General features: G+C 41.6%; 1 protein-coding gene across 1 annotated transcript in view; it reads right to left on the bottom strand.

The window, feature by feature from the left end:
- Positions 1–19306, bottom strand: part of LOC139745068 (97 kDa heat shock protein-like) — a 38089-nt gene that overhangs the window by 17323 nt on the left and 1460 nt on the right. The gene's annotated exons all lie outside the window — the stretch shown is intronic.

Raw genomic sequence — 19306 nt, forward strand, 5'->3', positions numbered from 1 at the left:
AGATTGTGTACTCAAAGAATATAACAACATACAGACCGTGCAGAAGCAGTGTTCATGCACTGACATTTAGCTTGCATTGTCAGCAATTGCAATTGTAATTTTATCATTCACTATATCCCACGGAGAATGTTTTGTGTCATTGAACAATCCTATGGAGTACTAGAGTCATGGGGAGTGCATTGTCTGAATGATAATAATGGAAGGCAGTTGCAAGCCCTTGGGCAAGTAATCTGCAAGAGTCCTTGCTTCATAATACATCTTGAACAAGCCAGCAGTAGGAAATATGTTTTGCTAGTTGTGATTGCCCTTTAGTGGGAAGGATGGGTTAAACATCATGGATGAATTGTAGCTATATAAATAGCATGTTATGATGACTAGTACTATGTATCAACAGGGGCAGACTGGCCCTGACACTGCACACTTCCATAGCCAAGAGAGTTTAAAGACAGGGGACAAGAGAATGTGACCTAGGACGGTAAATGGAATCCATGGTATGTGGAGTGATGGTATATGATCGCCCTGTTCTCTGCCCCCCCCCCCTTCTTGACTACAATGATACAGATAAAGGACCCCCACAATATATGATATACTTCACATATCATTCAACAAAATGATGCCAAATGATAATGGGCACTAAGTTTTCCTGAAAGACAGATAAACAGAGAGAAAGGCATATTATAAAACATACACCTGGATAGGGAGATAGGGGGAGAGGGAGGAAGAGAAAATTTGAAGAGAATCAAAGAATGAGGAGGCATATTTTATTCATTCATGTTCTCAGAGTGGAAACATGGAATTTGTACCTCAAAAGTGCAATCAGGGCCTTTGTTTCCTATCAAGTGGATCATCCCTTGCATGGGGTAGCAAACATTAAAAGACACCATGACTATGTACATTGTAATAAAGTGTAATGTTTTCTGGTACGTGTACAGTTGTACATACATGTGTGTATTTGTGTGTGTAAAAGTGAAGTAAAACCTCTGAAAAACAAAACATGAACTGGAAACATCAGATAAATCCCGGGAGTTTCATACAGCATAAGCTATGAATGTGGGGCTGCAGTCTCATGCCGCAATACAAGAACAACACCTGTACAATCATGTAGATGCATAAAATCTTGTGGATGCCTTCTTTATACACTACTATGCATCTGCAGTGCTTTCAAATACATTGTACCATGTATAATGTACATCTGTAATTAATACAGTATACAAATAATGACTGCTATGAGCAGCAGTTAAAATTATGGGCCTACAAGCTTGTAAGGTGATGTGAAAACCATAACTATGCCCGAAGCGAAGCTGAGGGCATAGTTATGGTTTTCACATCACTGAGGGCCTACATAATTTTAACTGTGCCCCTCATAGCAGTCATTATTTGTTTTTACCGAAAATATAGATTGCGAAATATAGATACCGAAAATATAGATTCTAGTCTCTTTTACAGCACTCGTAATCAACGTTGATCGACAGCGCGGCGGTCGTATCATTGGTGCGTACATACTATGAGCGATCCATGTGTATGTTGTTTGCGACTGTCTCCAAACCTATTCATAGGGCACAGTTGATTCTATGCCCCGGGCGCAGTAAATCATGACGTCATTTGGATCAAAAATAGGGCACAGCTATTTTCATGACTCCACTTTTAACCAATGAGATGAGAGGAATCTATAATTGAGGTTTATCTTTTAGTCCAGCTGCATTTAGTCTGTACACAGGACACAGTTTAAGTATGGGCTACACAAATCATAAACAGTCGCAGCGGACAACTATAATTAACTCCCCCGAAACCCACGAAACTTTTTGAATTTTCAACCATCGTCGAGGCAGTGCGAATCGGGCGTTCTCATTTTCACCAAAATTTCACCTTCTCATATCTCCGCTATACATTAAAACAAAATCGTTCAAACTTTCAGTATCAATGCAAAATTATGATTTCTACCTACATACGAAAAATCACGAGAAACGATCAAGAACTTTTTAAGTTATTCAACATTTCATGTTTCGCTGTCTCGGAAAACTACCGTCCGATTATTTTCAGACACATCTGGTCGCACACTTAATATTCATGAAACTTGACATACATATTCATAAGACATGTGCGAAATTTAATGTAGCCCTGTTCGCTTTGCTAAAGACCTATTTTTGAAGTTACAAGTGAAAATAAATGATGTATCTTGTCAGAAATCTCGGAGCAGCAAACGAGAATAATGACGTCATATTCTAAGAAAAACTGATTTGCGCTTGCGCAATGAATGGACTTTCCCATGCTGCTACGATCCAGCGACCTGATTGGTCGATGCAATGCAGCGTACTTTTACTGTGCGATGCGAGGTGGCTGCATGATGCGGATGCCTAGTACACTACACATGCATGCTATGAGAGTGGGACGCAGGGTGTCGATAAGTACAATGCTGCAGGGGACTTTGCCACCTCAAAAACAAGCATTTATGTTATCAGAACTGGCCTATCAAAAAGAAAGTACACTTGTAGCAAATGTGAATATCTATCAGCTATGATACCAGTTGCAAATTCATGACATTGGATTATTCGGACTTTACGCAGATTTTACTGCACTAGTAAGTAACATTAAACTACGAATTCCCGGTACGAGTTACGATCAGAGTACAGCAGTGCCGTACGGCACTGAAGTACAGGTGACTGTGAGAGCGACAAAGATGTGGGTACGTGGGACTGTACCCTGTCTTCCCTTGTGCGAATGTCTATGAAATTCGTGCTCGGAACGAAGGTAGAAAGTGCACCTCTTTCGATTATTTCCAGACATATCCAGACACATGACTTCTCGAATGTGATATTTCAGAGTTACGGAAATAAATACATACTAAGTAAAAGTAAGTTTTTTGTTGTTCACGAACTCAAAATGTGAAATCTTAGCAACGATTTCTGACAATTATTTTCCGTTTTGAGAGTGAAGTTATGCTCCATTTTGGAATATTCTATCGTCGTTATTTAAAAAAGGTAACATAATGGCAGGTTAGAATGAGGTTTTACTTTTCATAACCGTTTGGATTATCAAAAAATATGAATAAATATCAAAGTTACGGCAGTTTTGCTGTGACACTTTCCTAGCGGTTTTCGTGCGAAATGTGTTCATTCAAGAGGAAAGCGAGGTCAGGTCAAAATGAAAACAGTGATTTAATTGCACCCGTCCGCTGCGACTGATAAAGCATGCAAATCTTTGTCATAATTATTATATGGGTATGCATTTCACCTTAACATGTTATTAAGCCAGTCTACATTTCTCAAGAACATCACAATGATTACATATTACAAGACATTACTTTTGGGGAGGCATCCCTGATTAATAATCAAATCCATACATTTTGATTCGTTTGTTGTCTTGTTTGTTCTTCTGAAGGGGGGTGACTGCATTTACACCATGTTCCCGGCGGCCATGGCAGCCCCATTTGCCCGAAACGTAGTGCGCCATGGGAAGATGAGACATTCCCTTGTTGTTATTCCCCCTTTGCATTCTCGTCCTGGGGGGCATTTCATGAAGCATTTTGTCAGATATTTCGTCTGACAAAATGTTAAAAGCTACTGAAATCCTTGCATCTGATTGGCTGGGAGCAAATTTGTCCGACAAGTTGTCGGACAAAAATGCTTCATGAAATGCCCCCCTGTTTGTTCCAGTCCTCACCCCGGTGAACATTATAGCTATCAGATGCTGTTCTCACAGCATCTGGTCAGGCTAGACTATCAATATTTTCAGTCACGTCCCGCAGCAGACAGCTCTAAGTTTTGTTACGGCCTATTACCTGCCACGCCCCGTTTTGTTGCGTTTACCCCATTTTATCACTGCATACAAGATTCCTCATTAGCACCAGAACTGCCATGGCATATTTTTTGACAGTCTAAAAATCTGACACAGCATCTACGGCAATCATGGCCTGTCGCGTTTGTCAATCACGTCTCACCGCGTTGTTTCAAGTCCATCCCGTTTTGTCCACGGTGGCCTGAAATGGGGCTGCCGTAGTTGCTGGGAACATGGTGAAAACGCAGCTCTAGCAATACACCTACTGTGTACTGATAGATTCACTGTACATAATACAACCCAGTAGCTACTAATGCTTGCTTTCTTCAGGACCTACAGTCTGTAAAAGATGCCAAAGCAAAGAGAACATAATTGCCTATGCACTGAAGCCTAAGCTCATCAGTAACATTCAACCCCGGTTGAGATTCTTCGGCTCTGAGGGTATTGACATAGTGATCAGTGATAAAGCTGTACACAATACATTACCTATGGGGATTCCCGAACATATCCGAGCCCAGCCAGCCTTCCCATTGCATGATATCTCCTTGCTACCGGAACTAAACAATACAAGTTCATATTCTGGCAGGCTTCCACTGATTGAATGTCAAGGACTCTTTCACACTAGCATACAAGAGCAATCTTAGCATGATCTATCTTACTTTGACAACATCCTGACGTGCAGATCGCAACCAACCATATCACATAATGCTCCACCTTAGTTGTCTAAAATGACCATTCCTTAAAGACTCCAGCATACTGGAATTAAATACAAGCCATATTAAGTTCATCACTATTTGATGACATATCCCGGGGTACCAAATAAAGATCAGCCATTTTGTTGAATTATTATCATTTTTTTTAAAAGGTTGCACCCTGGGTTGCCAAAAAGTGGAATCTATTTTGGTGCTGGAGCTAGCGCACGCTAGGCACTGCACTGCACTGCACTGGCCGGCACTGCACTGGCACTGCACTGCACTGCACTGCACTGCACTGCACTGGCACTGGCACTGGCACTGGCACTGGCACTGCACTGGCACTGCACTGCACTGCACTCTTCACGCTATTGCTAGCACAGCGTGCCATGCATGCGTAGTATAACATGCAGTGGCATGGGAATGACTATGTACACGCACACACAGTGCATGCATTTCTCTGCGGCTGTCCCGAGTGGACGTGAGGTGTGCTACACAACGTGGTACCCCGGGGTACTACGGTACCCTGGGGTAACGCGTGATGCATCATTTGTATATTATAAAATGGGTTCAAGAATGTAGCCAATAGGAAGCGCTGAAATGAGACACACCTCCTTCCTTTACTTCAGTACAACTGCACTGCCTGTAATCCTATGGTAGATTGCCGATCGTCTGTGCGCGCGGCGGCTCCTTTGATGAATTGCATGCATACGCGTACGCGCTGTCAATCCTGTAAACAACTTCTAGTTCGGGCTGCCGGCCGGCCGGCCTGTCTTCCCTTGTGCATAACATAATATGTGGCGTACGTACGTATACTGTACTATACGTACACTTTGTACAGTACAGTAGACCAAGCGTTTTGGGACCGGACGCGTACATGGAGTCACTTTGAAGAGCAAATCCAACGATTTAGCAGGTTAATTCTCACGCCGTTTTCAGAGTATGTTGTCTAGTAGGCCTATATGAGGAGTCTATATCAAGTCTTTAAGGTAAAGGGTGCATATTCTATGTAAAATAAGTAAGTTTTCATGCGGGTGTCCGGAAACCCAACCCCCCATTATACTTATACTGTATGTTCGGGACTTCCGCGAGTGCGACGTGCGTAAAAGTTTGGGACGAACATCTTCGGACGTCTTGACCCACAAAGGTACGTGAAAAACGCTGAAAAATGATGTTAGTTTTCAAATTTTCGACCCATTTTATAAAACAAATGATGCACAGGATTATTTCGTGGCGTTAGTGTAGGCGTAGCTCACTCTCGGGTATTTACAATGTAGTGCAACATGCACTCGGCTTCGCCTCGTGCATGTTTCACAATTGTAAATACCCTCGAGTGCACTACGCCTACACTAACGCACTCTATCCTGTGCATCATTAGTATAATGTGAAGAAATCAACACAGCCTACAAACCTTGATACATAAAAACAGAGCACTTTCCTGGTAAAATTATGAGGATCCAGATGATGGCTCATACTTGACCAGTGTGAACTGGGTCTGAGTCAATTTAGATGGAGCAGACGAGACAAGCCACCCTCAACATTCCAATGCATAACTGACCTAGATCAGTTTACATAGGTGGGGACAAGACTTTACCGTATTCGCTGGCGATAAGGTTGCAACGCCGGATAAGCCACATCCCGACTTTGGTGATGAGAAAAAAAAAATTACTTACATTACTTACATTACTACATTACTTTTGATAAGAAATTTTGCTATTTCTGCATGTTTTTGTGTGTTTCCTAACAATAATCTATGTTTGTTTTTATCTTAAATTTTTCCAGTTGATGCAAAGCGCTTATCAGGATTTTGAATGATATTTCTGTGTGTAAAACTTAGGACCCTAATGTGGAGAACGACTGAGCATGAGTACACTTACTCACACTATTCAAAAGCAGAGTACCAGTATGTCTTCATTCACACACATTATGCAATAGCCGAATTTTGCATGAGATAGTTCAGTTCAGTTCAGTCCAAACTTATTTCGTTTTTATAGTGCTATTGTGTGATTTATGCAGGGCCGTGTTATGATGGGATTGCAATCGCCGCTATGGCTATGCATACTAACATGATCGCGCTGTGCTTTCTTTTTAAAGGACAAGTCCTCCTTCATACATGTATACATGTGGATTGAGTGAATGCAACAACATTAGTACATTGTAGAACACATCAGTGAAAGTTTGAGGGAAATCCGATAACCTGTTCAAAAGTTATGAATTTTTAAAGTACATGTATCTGCGCAATCACTGCTGGATGAGAAGACTACTGCAGTGTATGATGTCACATGCATAGAACGATATAAGGAAAATAAAGAGAAAATTTCACAAAACTTCACTTTTTGAATAAAGTGCACATTTCTTCGACTTGTTACTGATGTATGTTAAGGGTAATCTTATTCCTCTTGCCTTCTGAAAGAGAGAAGTCAAGTGTTCTTTTGTTATGCGAAAAAAGTGAAAAATATGTTGAATTTTCTTTATACTTTCTATATATCGAGGTACACATGTGACATCACAAGCTACCTTAGTCATCTCATCCAGCCGTGACTGAACAGAAACTTCAACAAGAGACCCGCGGGTCTAGCGCTCACCTGAGTATCGCAAGTTCACCTTTCACGCAGTCACTAATCTAAATTATTCACAGTGAAACTACAGTCATTACTGTACTCACTCATAGTATTATCTCAGCTCTATAACTTCTGATTCTAGAGAAGATTTTTAAAGATTCCTTCATTTGGGGGGTTTGGGCCCCCTGGGGGCCCCCTGGGCGGGGCATGGTGCCCATTTTAACAAATTGAGATCCTAACCCCCTAGGGATGCTACCTGCCAAGTTTGGTGAAAATGGGTCATGGGGTTCTCAAGAAAAAGATAAAAATGTACAATTTAGGCCCCATTAGGACCCCTCACCCCCACCCCCCCCCCCCCCCCCCCCCGGGTCCAAAGGGGGGCACCCCTGATTCTGCCATGAACAAACTTGAAACTACAGTCATCAATGTGCTAACTCATAGTATTAACCTAGCTCTATCACTTCTGGTTCTAGAGAAGAAGATTTTTGCGGATTCCTTAATTTTGGGGGGTTTGGGCCCCCTGGGGGCCCCCTGGGAGGGTCATGGTGCCCATTTTAACAAATGGAGTTCCTAACCCCCTAGGGATGCTACCTGCCAAGTTTGGTGAAAATGGGTCATGGAGTTCTCAAGAAGAAGATGAAAATGTACAATTTAGGCCCCATTAGAACCCTTCCCCACCCCCCTCCCCTGGGTCCCAAGGGGGGCACCCCTGATTCTGCCATGAACAAACTTGAAACTACAGTCATCAATGTACTAACTCATATTATTAACTTAGCTCTATCACTTCTGGTTCTAGAGAAGAAGATTTTTACAGATTCCTTCATTTTGGGGGGTTTGGGCCCCCCTGGGGGCCCCCTGGGTGGGGCATGGTGCCCATTTTAACAAATTGAGTTCCTAACCCCCTAGGGATGCTACCTGCCAAGTTTGGTGAAAATGGGTCATGGGGTTCTCAAGAAGAAGATAAAAATGTACAATTTAGGCCCCATTAGGACCCCTCCTCACCCCCCCCCCCCCCCCCCCCCCCCGGGTCCAAAGGGGGGCACCCCTGATTCTGCCATGAACAAACTTGAAACTACAGTCATCAATGTGCTAACTCATAGTATTAACCTAGCTCTATCACTTCTGGTTCTAGAGAAGAAGATTTTTGCGGATTCCTTAATTTTGGGGGGTTTGGGCACCCTGGGGGCCCCCTGGGTGGGTCATGGTGCCCATTTTAACAAATGGAGTTCCTAACCCCCTAGGGATGCTACCTGCCAAGTTTGGTGAAAATGGGTCATGGAGTTCTCAAGAAGAAGATGAAAATGTACAATTTAGGCCCCATTAGAACCCTTCCCCACCCCCCTCCCCTGGGTCCCAAGGGGGGCACCCCTGATTCTGCCATGAACAAACTTGAAACTACAGTCATCAATGTACTAACTCATATTATTAACTTAGCTCTATCACTTCTGGTTCTAGAGAAGAAGATTTTTACAGATTCCTTCATTTTGGGGGATTTGGGCCCCCCTGGGGGCCCCCTGGGTGGGGCATGGTGCCCATTTTAACAAATTGAGTTCCTAACCCCCTAGGGATGCTACCTGCCAAGTTTGATGAAAATCGGTCTTGGGGTTTTCAAGAAGAAGATGAAAATGTAAAAAGTTTACGCACGACGCACGACGGACGACGGACGACGCACGACGGACGACGGACGACGCACGACGCACGACGCACGACGCACGACGCACGACGGACGCCGGACGAAGGGCGATCGCAATAGCTCACTTGAGCCTTTGGCTCAGGTGAGCTAAAAATTCATAACTTTTGAACGGATTGTCCGATTTTCCTCAAACTCTCACTAATGTGTTCTATTAATATTACAGCATTCACTCAACCCACATGTATGAAGTTGAACTTGTCCTTCAAAGGACAAGTCCACCTTCATATACATAAGGATTGAGAGAATGCAGCAATAATAGTAGAACACATCAGTGAAAGTTTGAGGAAAATTGGACAAGCTGTTCAAAAGTTACGAATATTTTAAGTATCTGCGCAGTCACTGCTGGAAGAGAAGACTACTACAGTGTATGATGTCATATGCGTACAGCTCTATTAGGAAAATAAAAAGAGAATTTTACAAAACTTTACTTTTTGAATAAAGTGCACATTTCTTCGACTTGCTACGGACGTATGTTAAGGGTAATATTATTCCCCCTGCCTTCTGAAAGAGAGAAATCGAGTGTTCTTTTGTTATGCGAGAAAAATGGAAATATGTTGAATTTTCTTTATTCTTTCTTTATATCGTTGTACTCATGTGACATCACATGCTATAGTAGTCTTTTCATCCAGCCGTGACTGAGCAGAAACTTCAAAAATTCATAACTTTTGAACGGATTGTCTGATTTTGCTCAAACTCTCACTGATGTGTTCTACTAATATTGCTGCATTCACTCAACCCACATGTCTATGAAGGTGAACTTGTCCTTTAAGGACTTTTTCAAAATGTCCTCAGAATCGGCACCAGCTAGTGCTAACTGGGTAATGAAAAAAAAAAGCATGTTGTCACTTGATTGCAGAACATAGCATTGCCAGTGGTTGATATCACGTTGCTCATGGGCACGTTGCATAGTCCCATACATGATTATGTGTGTTGGTTAGGCATTTCGCAAAAGCGTCCGTGACCTTCTCATTCGCATAATTATCTGTAAATGAAAATAACAGCTACAGTACTTTGTTATATAAAGTTACCTTTCAGCAGATGATAGCTTATCATTATTAGCATTCATTATCCATGGCAAAGTTAGTAAATTTTAGCATATAAACTTGAATGTTGCATATATGTAGCTTTGTAATTTGGGGTAATGTTTTTATTTCGAACATGAAATAAGGTTCATCATTCTGAAACTCACAAATTCCCTATACCTACACTTGGTAGATGTTCGTTTAAATCCAAACATTTGAAGTATTGTTCCAATAGTTTGCAAATGTGATTATGAAATACGGTGCATTATTTCAGAGGTTCACTTACAGTGCACTCCAATTATAACGAACATGGTTATAATGAAATTCTGGTTACAATGAAGTAAAAATTCAGGCTGCAACATTATCCACTCTATGTATTTCTATTGTTTAATTGTTCGCTTACAAAGAAATTTCGATATCAAGAAAACTGCCAGTCCCAAGGACTTCGTTATAATGGGAGTCCACTGTATCTGAAAATGACATTAGGTCAATCTGAACATTAAAATATTAATAAATAATACTAATTAATACATTGTACAAATTGTACAATGAACCTTCGAATTACATGAAGCTTAAACTGTTCTGGATTAACTGACCTTTGGAATAACCAACTTTTTTGACTTTTGGATTAATGAACCCTATTTCATTTTTGGAAATAAAACCTTCAGAGTAATTAACCTTATTTTATTTGTGGATAAACAAACCTTTGGAATAATAAACCTTTGGGATAACAAACCTTAATTAATTTTCATATCAACAAACTTTCAGAATAATGAATTGTAACAATAAATTGTTCATCAATGTGTGGTTTAGCAAGATGAGGCATCATACGTAATTTGTAAGTTTGAAAAGGCTTGGTGAAGGACTGATGCCACTCCATGTGTGTGCACCCCTTGCAGCACCATTCTCCACAGTAATAAGATAGTTTCCATGAATTCCTTCGAGTGGAATATACATTTACACCTACAAGGGTTGTGAGGCTTGACAAAAGTCAGTGGTTTACCTGACGCAAAACGCTTCACTTGAACTCACACAAATAACACTCACATAAAATGTATCCACATGTATCCACACTGTACATGTGCAGTGCTGTATATGTACAGTACGTTGTATGTACAGCTGTACATTTATCACTAGCATTGCCCAAGTAAAGCAGCAGTCCCAGCAGCCACACCAAATGTGGGGAGATAATAAAACAAATCAGAGCTCCTCACAGACTACTACTGGGCAATTCCGCAGTTAGGTGGACATGACATGGATAAAAGAAATGTGCCTCTTTATCTTACTCTTTAATCTAGGTATCAACTAATGCCATGGATGTTCACCAATCATTAAGGTCTTTCAAATTCAGTAGATTTTATCTTTCGTATTGATTGATTTCGCGAGATCTAAAACCATCATTTAAAATGTACATGTGGGACTGGGGATGCTGAAATTCACTTGAATGCAAATTACGGTGGGTTCCTTTGAAATTTTTTCCTCAAAGTTTTGCTAAAGGGTAAAAGATAAATACATTTAAATACTCCAGAAGTCATGTGACATTTTGTCAATTACAAAAGGTTGAAATGACCTGCGGAATTACTCCGCACAAATGTAACATTACTAACCGTAACGTTACTAACCATGCTTTTGGGGGTCTAGCTAAGAAATTATTGGTCGAACTGCTAAAAAACATTGTGTGAATATTTGTCATGATGCAATAATTGAAATTAATGCGACACTTTGTTTGAAGTAACTTGGATTTTTGCACACTTTTTGTTACAAGACATTGATTTTTTTGTCATGTCCTTTTTTCGTAACGTTACTAACCAGCCCTTTAAGTTGCCATAGCAATGCTATTATTTCTTGGATTGTATTCATTCTTTTCTGTATCATAAACCTGGGAATGATGAACATGTTTTTGACATAATTTTGGCTTGAAATGAACAAATGGTAATTTAGTAGTAAAAACAAATATCCAAATTTGTTCAAATGTAACGTTACTAACCGCGGAATTGCCCTACTGCAAGTGTGCATCAAAACACAGTCTCATGATCATTTTATACTAGGACATCTGCAAAAGGGATCTGAAAGCCCCACATGGCAGAACTTTGCACTGGACTGGCCAGCTTGGAGGCAAGTTGTTCATCAAGCTCTTTTGCATTTTGAGAAGTTTTCTCAACAAAATGATGAGAAATGAGAGCAAAGGAAGCCTGAAACTAGGGACTCAGGCCAGCAACAGATTCCCATACCAACAGTGTGGATACGACTATTACTCCTGGATTGGACTCAATGATCACGCACGATGCATTTTACCATAAAGGTTCAAAGACTCACATGAGCAACATCAGTCTTTCAAGACTACCTGCCCAAATACTATTGATCTTACAGACAGACTGCTAGTCAAGTGAGTGCAGTTAGATACCAAATTTTGTCATTCTGAGCCTGAGTGCTATTCAGTTTACACAGCCATGTGTACACTTACATTTTAAGAAGCCTAGGTATTGCAAAATGCAATGCCCAAATGCCTCCATAGCAAGCCTATTTCTGATGCACTACGGGATAGCGAGGTGGCAGAGTTTGATCAAGTCTAGGCTGCATCTCACTCGCAAACTGCATGCCTACAAACCTGTGAGAGTGATAGGCATGGCTATCACAAAGCTAACAACTGTACATATTATGTACCAGTGCTATACAGAGCTAATGTGTGTGTGTGTGCTTGTGTCAGCCTTGGACCTGTCTGTCTCTGTGAATGTTCACGAGTTCTCTGGAAACCGCACTTTTCAAATGACTTCAGTCAACTTGCCATATTTATCATTTGCACAAATGATCTTTAGCTTCCTGTTACTTGAAAGATACATCGCACAAAATCGCAGTATATTACTGTAGATGGCTAACTTTGATTTTCAGATTGCGCATGCAGTGTACATCTACGTTGTGATCACTCACGAAGAGCAAGTTTTTTTTTCTACGACGACACGAAAGTCGATGTCGATATTGATGATCATGATACTACAATTGTAGATTTGGTTTAAATTTATGAGAGTGATAGGAAATTAAGCTATTACATATTTCTTGTAATTTTAGCACAATTTGGGTGTGCAGAATCCAAGATACAGTTTATGTACGTGGGAGCGAAAGTATATTTTGTGCCAAAAAGTTGTTACATCTAAAACAAAGACAGTTTTTCAAAAAGGCAGTGTATACAACCACAAGCGTGTCTTTACCATCAAGCCATTCGTGTGTGGGTGTCACATTATTCCTAGTGGCTGAATCCAGCTGCCACACACACGACTTTCCAGTTTCTCTATACATGGAGGAGATGGACATCGTCATCAGTTATATGGGGAATCTGCTAAGTTTGTGTATGGCCACATCTAAACGCAATGTACAGTTTTTGTATGAGTACAGTGTACATCACACATCATCATCTCTCAAAGCTCATACCTTCTATACAACTTAATTTTCCTACAATGTCTGTTCACTTCATTCTCATTTTCTTTGTTTTACAAGATCAATAACAAAATTACAATTGATTGGGGAACTTCAGATCGACTGCAAACAATTGCAATGCTATGATGGAGCCTTGATACATCACAATTCTCTAGCTGCCCAGCCGCAGTGCACATAAATACAAACATGTGCATACTGAAGAGCATGCATGTATATTCTCTGAATTGTGCTGCTTGCTTGTGCTGTGTACAAGTATGTAGGGTACACCCTGCCATCAAGCTCCACTAACTGCTGTGCCGGCCAGCGATGCTGGGAGGGATGGCTGCTGGCGTGCCATCGATAACAAAAACAGAATGCATCAATCCTGAGGCCTTGTGCCATTTTGGGTTCGGAAGTAAGATCTTCTTTGAGAAAATTTGCAGTTGAAACAGATGAACATTTGTAGCAAATCAAAAAAAAAAAAAAGCAATGAGAAGACGATAAGAATGAATTAAAAACTATTTTAAGGCAATAAATTTGTCTAAAATGTAAGAAATGAAAAGGATTGTTTCATCGTAATGGTGGTGTAATGATTATACATTTATTGTAAACTTATAGCATGTTGACATTTGGGCTGTGGGCTGTACGCAGCTTGTGGTGGCTGTACTCACGTGTGTGGATGTATCCAGTGACTCGATCCGGCCATGGCTACAACCAGTGCCCTTAAATACAGGGAGTCTGGCCAATGGCTGACAATGGGCGCCATATCCTTGCCTAGCGCAGTGCAGATTAGATGGCATGTACGTTACATAGTCAAAATTAAAGCGAGCAAAGTAGAGCGCAGTTAACGACTGGGCACTAGCTATTGACCAATAATGGGCTTCATCCCCATATAAAAGAGCGTGAACAGCGCCACATATTTGTATGCATACAAGGATGGAATGACACAGCATTACAGGGTACGCATGGTAGTGCTGTCATCAAACCGCTGCCAACTGTAGTGCCAGCGTGGCTGGCTTGCTGGCTGCTGGCATGGCCATGACGCTGTCGATCACGGAATGGGAATGCACCAAACCTGAGGCCCTGGGTTACAAAAAAGATCTTCTTCGAAAAAACTGGCAATTAAAACAAAGTTTGTAACAAAAAAAAAAACCCAAAACACACATACATACAGAGAGAAGAAGATGAGAATGAAGTGGAGACCATTTTTAGAAAATAAAGTTGTTTAGATCTAAAATGCAAGAAAAAATAGATTTTTTCTACCATAGTGATGTTGCACACACAGGCCTCGAATTAACCGACGGCCACCGACGGCCATGGCCGTCGGTGCCGCTCTCGTTGGCCGCAATGCCTTTTGTTTTTTGATCAAAGTTACGGCCAAAAAAAATGTGCCCTTTTTCTTGGGGCCGTGGTGCCCTTTTAGAATGAAAGTTACTATTTATGACGTATGATATGCCCTTTCTCAAAGTCTCTTTAATAAGCTTGAACAACTTTCCTGATCTCAAATATCATACCTTCAGTTCACTCGCGTCCCGATATATCTGATTCAAACTCAAAGTATCTTTCCGAGGTACGAGACGATGTGTACGTATATGTACGCCCGACCGGCTTTTACCGTCCCGACTGCCTCCGCAGCGCAGCGGCCGCGAGTATGTACTAGCTAGGCAGCGCATATTCAGATAGAGTAATAAAGAGTGAACACCAAAGAGATTTTCCGCAGTGACTGCTAGAGTGCGGAGTCTTCATACGCCCTGTACTATTGTTGTGTGAGCGCAAGGAGCACTGAATGGCAACGAAGCCGTAGGCTCACTCCTCGTGCTAACACGCTAGCAAACGAGCAACCGAGGAGCAGCCAAAATCAAGTGCGTACTCGCCTAAAAGTTCAGAAGTTTGCGTAATACGCGCTGTAGAAATGTATACTTAGTTCGCAAAGTCCGCCATTTTTAAGTGGAACAATGGCGGCCCCCATGAAATCACTGACTCCATTGTAGAGTCCGCCCTCTAGTGGTGGGGAGGAGAAAAATCTCTTTGGTGAACACCAAGTTCACCAAGAAAAAAGAAAAATCCCACGATGCCAAGGTGCCAGACTGGGGAATGGGGAGGGGTGGAGAGAGAGAGAGAGAGACCAATCAACAGAAGAAACCGCGCGTACTGGCGCATTCTTGGAGGTCATGAACTGTCTGTCACAGACTAATCATAGCAATCTACACGCGCACGCCAATTCCTTTGCCTTGTGCTTTGAAGTTTCATGGCAGCCTGGCCTGGCTGGCCTGAAAGGGTGTTGAGTTTCAATCAATACTTACTGTTGTTTTATTCCTGTTTTAAACAAGGAAAAGTAGAAATTACGCGGTGCGTAAAATATGTCCCCACCGGAAGTAGCATTTAGTATCAAAATGTACTATATAGGTCAAAAGAGGTCAAAGGTCAAAGAAGTCAAAGGTCAACATTCTGTGTAGAAGTTTTGAAGCCCTCACCTAGTGCCATCACATAAAGCAAACGGAATCGAAATCCGGTTAGAAATGGCGAAGGAGTAGCATTTTGTAGCCAATGTACAATATAGGTAAAAAATCAAGGTCAAAGGTCAAAGAAGTCAAAGGTCAAAATTCTGTGTAGAAGTTTTGAAGCCCTCACCTAGTGCCATCACATAAAGCAAACGGAATCGAAATCGGGTTAGAAATGGCGAAGGAGTAGCATTTTGTAGCAAAATGTACAATACAGGTCAAAAAAAAGGTCAAAGGTCAAAGAAGTCAAAGGTCAATATTCTGTGTAGAACTGTTGAAGCCCTTACCTAGTGCCATCACATAAAGCAAACGGAAAAATCGGGTTACAAATGGCGAAGGAGTAGCATTTTGTAGCAAAATGATAGGTCAAAAAATCAAGGTCAAAGGTCAAAGAAGTCAAAGGTCAAAATTCCCTCACCTAGTGCCATCACATAAAGCAAACGGAATCGAAATCGGGTTAGAAATGGCGAAGGAGTAGCATTTTGTAGCAAAATGTACAATACAGGTCAAAAAATCAAGGTCAAAGGTCAAAGAAGTCAAAGGTCAAAATTCTGTGTAGAAGTTTTGAAGCCCTCACCTAGTGCCATCACATAAAGCAAACGGAATCGAAATCGGGTTAGAAATGGCGAAGGAGTAGCATTTTGTAGCAAAATGTACAATATAGGTCAAAGGTCAAGGTCAAAGGTCACGACTGAAATTCTGTGTAGAAGTTTCAAAGCTCCCATGTAGTGCTATCATATAAAGCAAACAGAATCAAAATTGGCTCATAAATGACAGAGAAGTAGCAAATTGAAGATTTTGATCACACACGGACGCACACACGGACGGACGGACGCTACGACACACGGACGGACACACGGACACACACACGTACGGAACCCGTTTCATAGTCCCCTGCTCGAACTCGTTCGGCGGGGACAAAAATGTTGTTTCACCTGACAGAAACGCGGAGATCGGGAATGTGTTACAGCTGTAGGGAAGAGGTTTTTGTTGTGTGTTGCACTTTGTGTGTGTGTGTGTGTGTGTGTGTGTGTTTGTTTGTTTTTCTCGGTTTGTTTTTCTTCTTTCTTTTTTCATAAACACCAAACATGCCCTTTCCAATGTGGCCTTGGTGCCCCTCTGACTGACTTAAGTGCCCTGGCCTCTTGGAAAAAGTGCCCTTTTCTAAATGGCCTTGCCCCTCCAAAATCCTATTTCGAGGCCTGCACACACAATGCCAGATATGGTATTACCGGACAGCATGGAAATTTTGGATGCGCACATCTCTGCATAATGACGACATTCAATTCAGTGGCCACTGCAGCTGAGACAAAATGCTTTTGCCGTAGGAAGCATTAACAACTGGGATGCTCTGCCAAAAGAAGCAGTCACAGCCAACAGCATTAACCAGTTCAAGTCTGTACTTGAAAGACAGTGAAAAAGCCACCCACTGAAATACAAGCCATCAGAGACAAACAGTGATGAGGGGCACATAAGCAGATGCTTTACATCTCTACACCCAAGTAAAACAGTGCGTTCATCCTCGACCATTTGAGGGCAGCACTTTACCGGAAGATGAAGAAGAACCCAAGTATCTAAGTAATGCCCCAGTCACATAGACATGCCGGATCACCCCAGATCTGATCCGGGGTGATCTGGGGAGAGATCCATGTTGACGCCTGACAGCCGGGAGGCAAACATGGCAACTTTTGGAGGTCAAAAACATCCAGCGACATCCGGGGACTGCTGTGTTGGCAGAGCAATCTGGAATGGTCCGTGTGGCTACAGTATTGATCCGTGTAGATGCCATGTTTGTCCATGTACATTTGTAGACGCCGCGCTCTTCCGGCCTTATCTGTGTAGCTGCCGTGTTGATACCGTGAGTACAGTCATATCAACGCTCGTCGACACTCCATCGAGGTCGCAACTATCCCAGATCTCCCAGGATCTCCCCGAATCATTGTGCAGATCCTTGAAGATCTGTCTTTATATGTGACTGGGGCTTAAGGAAGTGTGGGAGTTCTTGACTAGCCTTGAAGAACACTCTTCTCGTCTGGTTGAGCGCGAAAAATTAAGTTGTGTGAAAATATCCACTTTTACAGTAATCCCTGCAGCAGCTCGTAGAAAGCAAAACTGGGATGAATTGTGCGATGGAGACTCTGACCAATGGTGCTTTGAAATGCTTTCACTATAGAGTTTCTAAAAAAAATAATTAAAAAAAAAAAAAAAATTGGCATGTGCGAGCAAGTAGAAATCAAGCTGTCAGGCTTACAGTATTTTGGACCCTACAGGAGGCTGCAACCTTCTGATGATTGGTAGGGCAGCCCTCTGGAAGGTATCAACAGTAGCAGTACAATGTAGGTGCAGTGACAGCATTGTGTTGTAGGTGCGTGGGTAGAAGGAATATTTGTGGGTCAATTGTAGCTTTGCTAAGAAATTTTACCTCATTTTTATAACAAGATTTCATCACATAAATTGTTCAAAATGTTTATGTTAGATCTTTTACCATACAGTACAAAATTTGAGCCTCATTTGCATTTGCTAATATGGTGAATTGTGGGTACTGTAGTGGGATTTGGTTTTGGGGGATGGTTGGTTTTAACTTCCCCTCCATCTACTGTACCTCACGACCTTAACCAGACCCGGACTGTGACTTTAACCCAACTGGGGGGTCACCTGACTGACACAGTCGACCCTGTCAGGTGACAATTGACCCCCATGACCTTGACTGATAGCTTGATGACTTGGACTGGAACTTCACGGATGGAAACTACACAAACCTCATGAAATATCCCATGAAATCAAGCGCATCAGGCTGATGGCGTAGTCAGTAAGTATATTACGCTGTGAAGTGGACACTACTCCCACTTTAGTATGCATTGTAAATGTGATGCTGGCATGGTGTTATGGATAAGATGTGAACTGAAGCTGAAAGAAATCAACAAATTCGTGTCTGGAATTATAATTCAATATTACACCATGCTAAAAGATAACTTGAAAGTCTATTTTCCAAAGATTGAAGTGAATATTATAATTCACAATAGATCTAGAGTTCTACATAATTTTGTAAAATTCTTAATTTTCATGACTTCATGAATATTACACTAAACTAGCTGCTAGTCTAGCATGTTGATGTAACATCCCCAGTATTTGGTCACTTAAGCTTTTTTGCAATATTTTTCAAACTAAAATACTACATACATATTGTACATCATATCTACAGCAATGTATGTGAAATATATCAAATTTCTTTAATCTCATTTTTCATTTTGTTAAATATCACACAGAATTTCACAAAATTGCAAAATATATCATCTTGAAAATTCCCCAGTATACGGTCACCGCCACCAGTATTTGGTCACGCGATACACGCGTTCAAAGTCAATGCGTGTTCAAGGCAGCTGAAAAGCGCCCACGCGCTACCTTGTTGGTGCAAAATTGCATCGGGGACGTTGTGGCGCCCGTTGGTGACCGAATACTTGGGACTCGGCACTTGCATTCAACCCTTGCACATTGAGACATTGTATCGGCACGTACAGAAATTTTGTTTTTCCTTTGCGTTTTTGAGGATACCATCACACTCCAAGCTTGCGATAAGCAAAAAATCCCGCGAGAGAACGGCCTATTTCTCGATTTTCAGCGCTTTTTCGGCGACCCGTACTCTTAAAACTGG

This window comes from Diadema antillarum, unplaced genomic scaffold (genome assembly GCF_040938485.1).
Source record: "Diadema antillarum isolate AM-2024a unplaced genomic scaffold, OU_Dant_1.0 seq00001233_RagTag, whole genome shotgun sequence".
Classification (NCBI taxonomy): Eukaryota; Metazoa; Echinodermata; class Echinoidea; order Diadematoida; family Diadematidae; genus Diadema; species Diadema antillarum.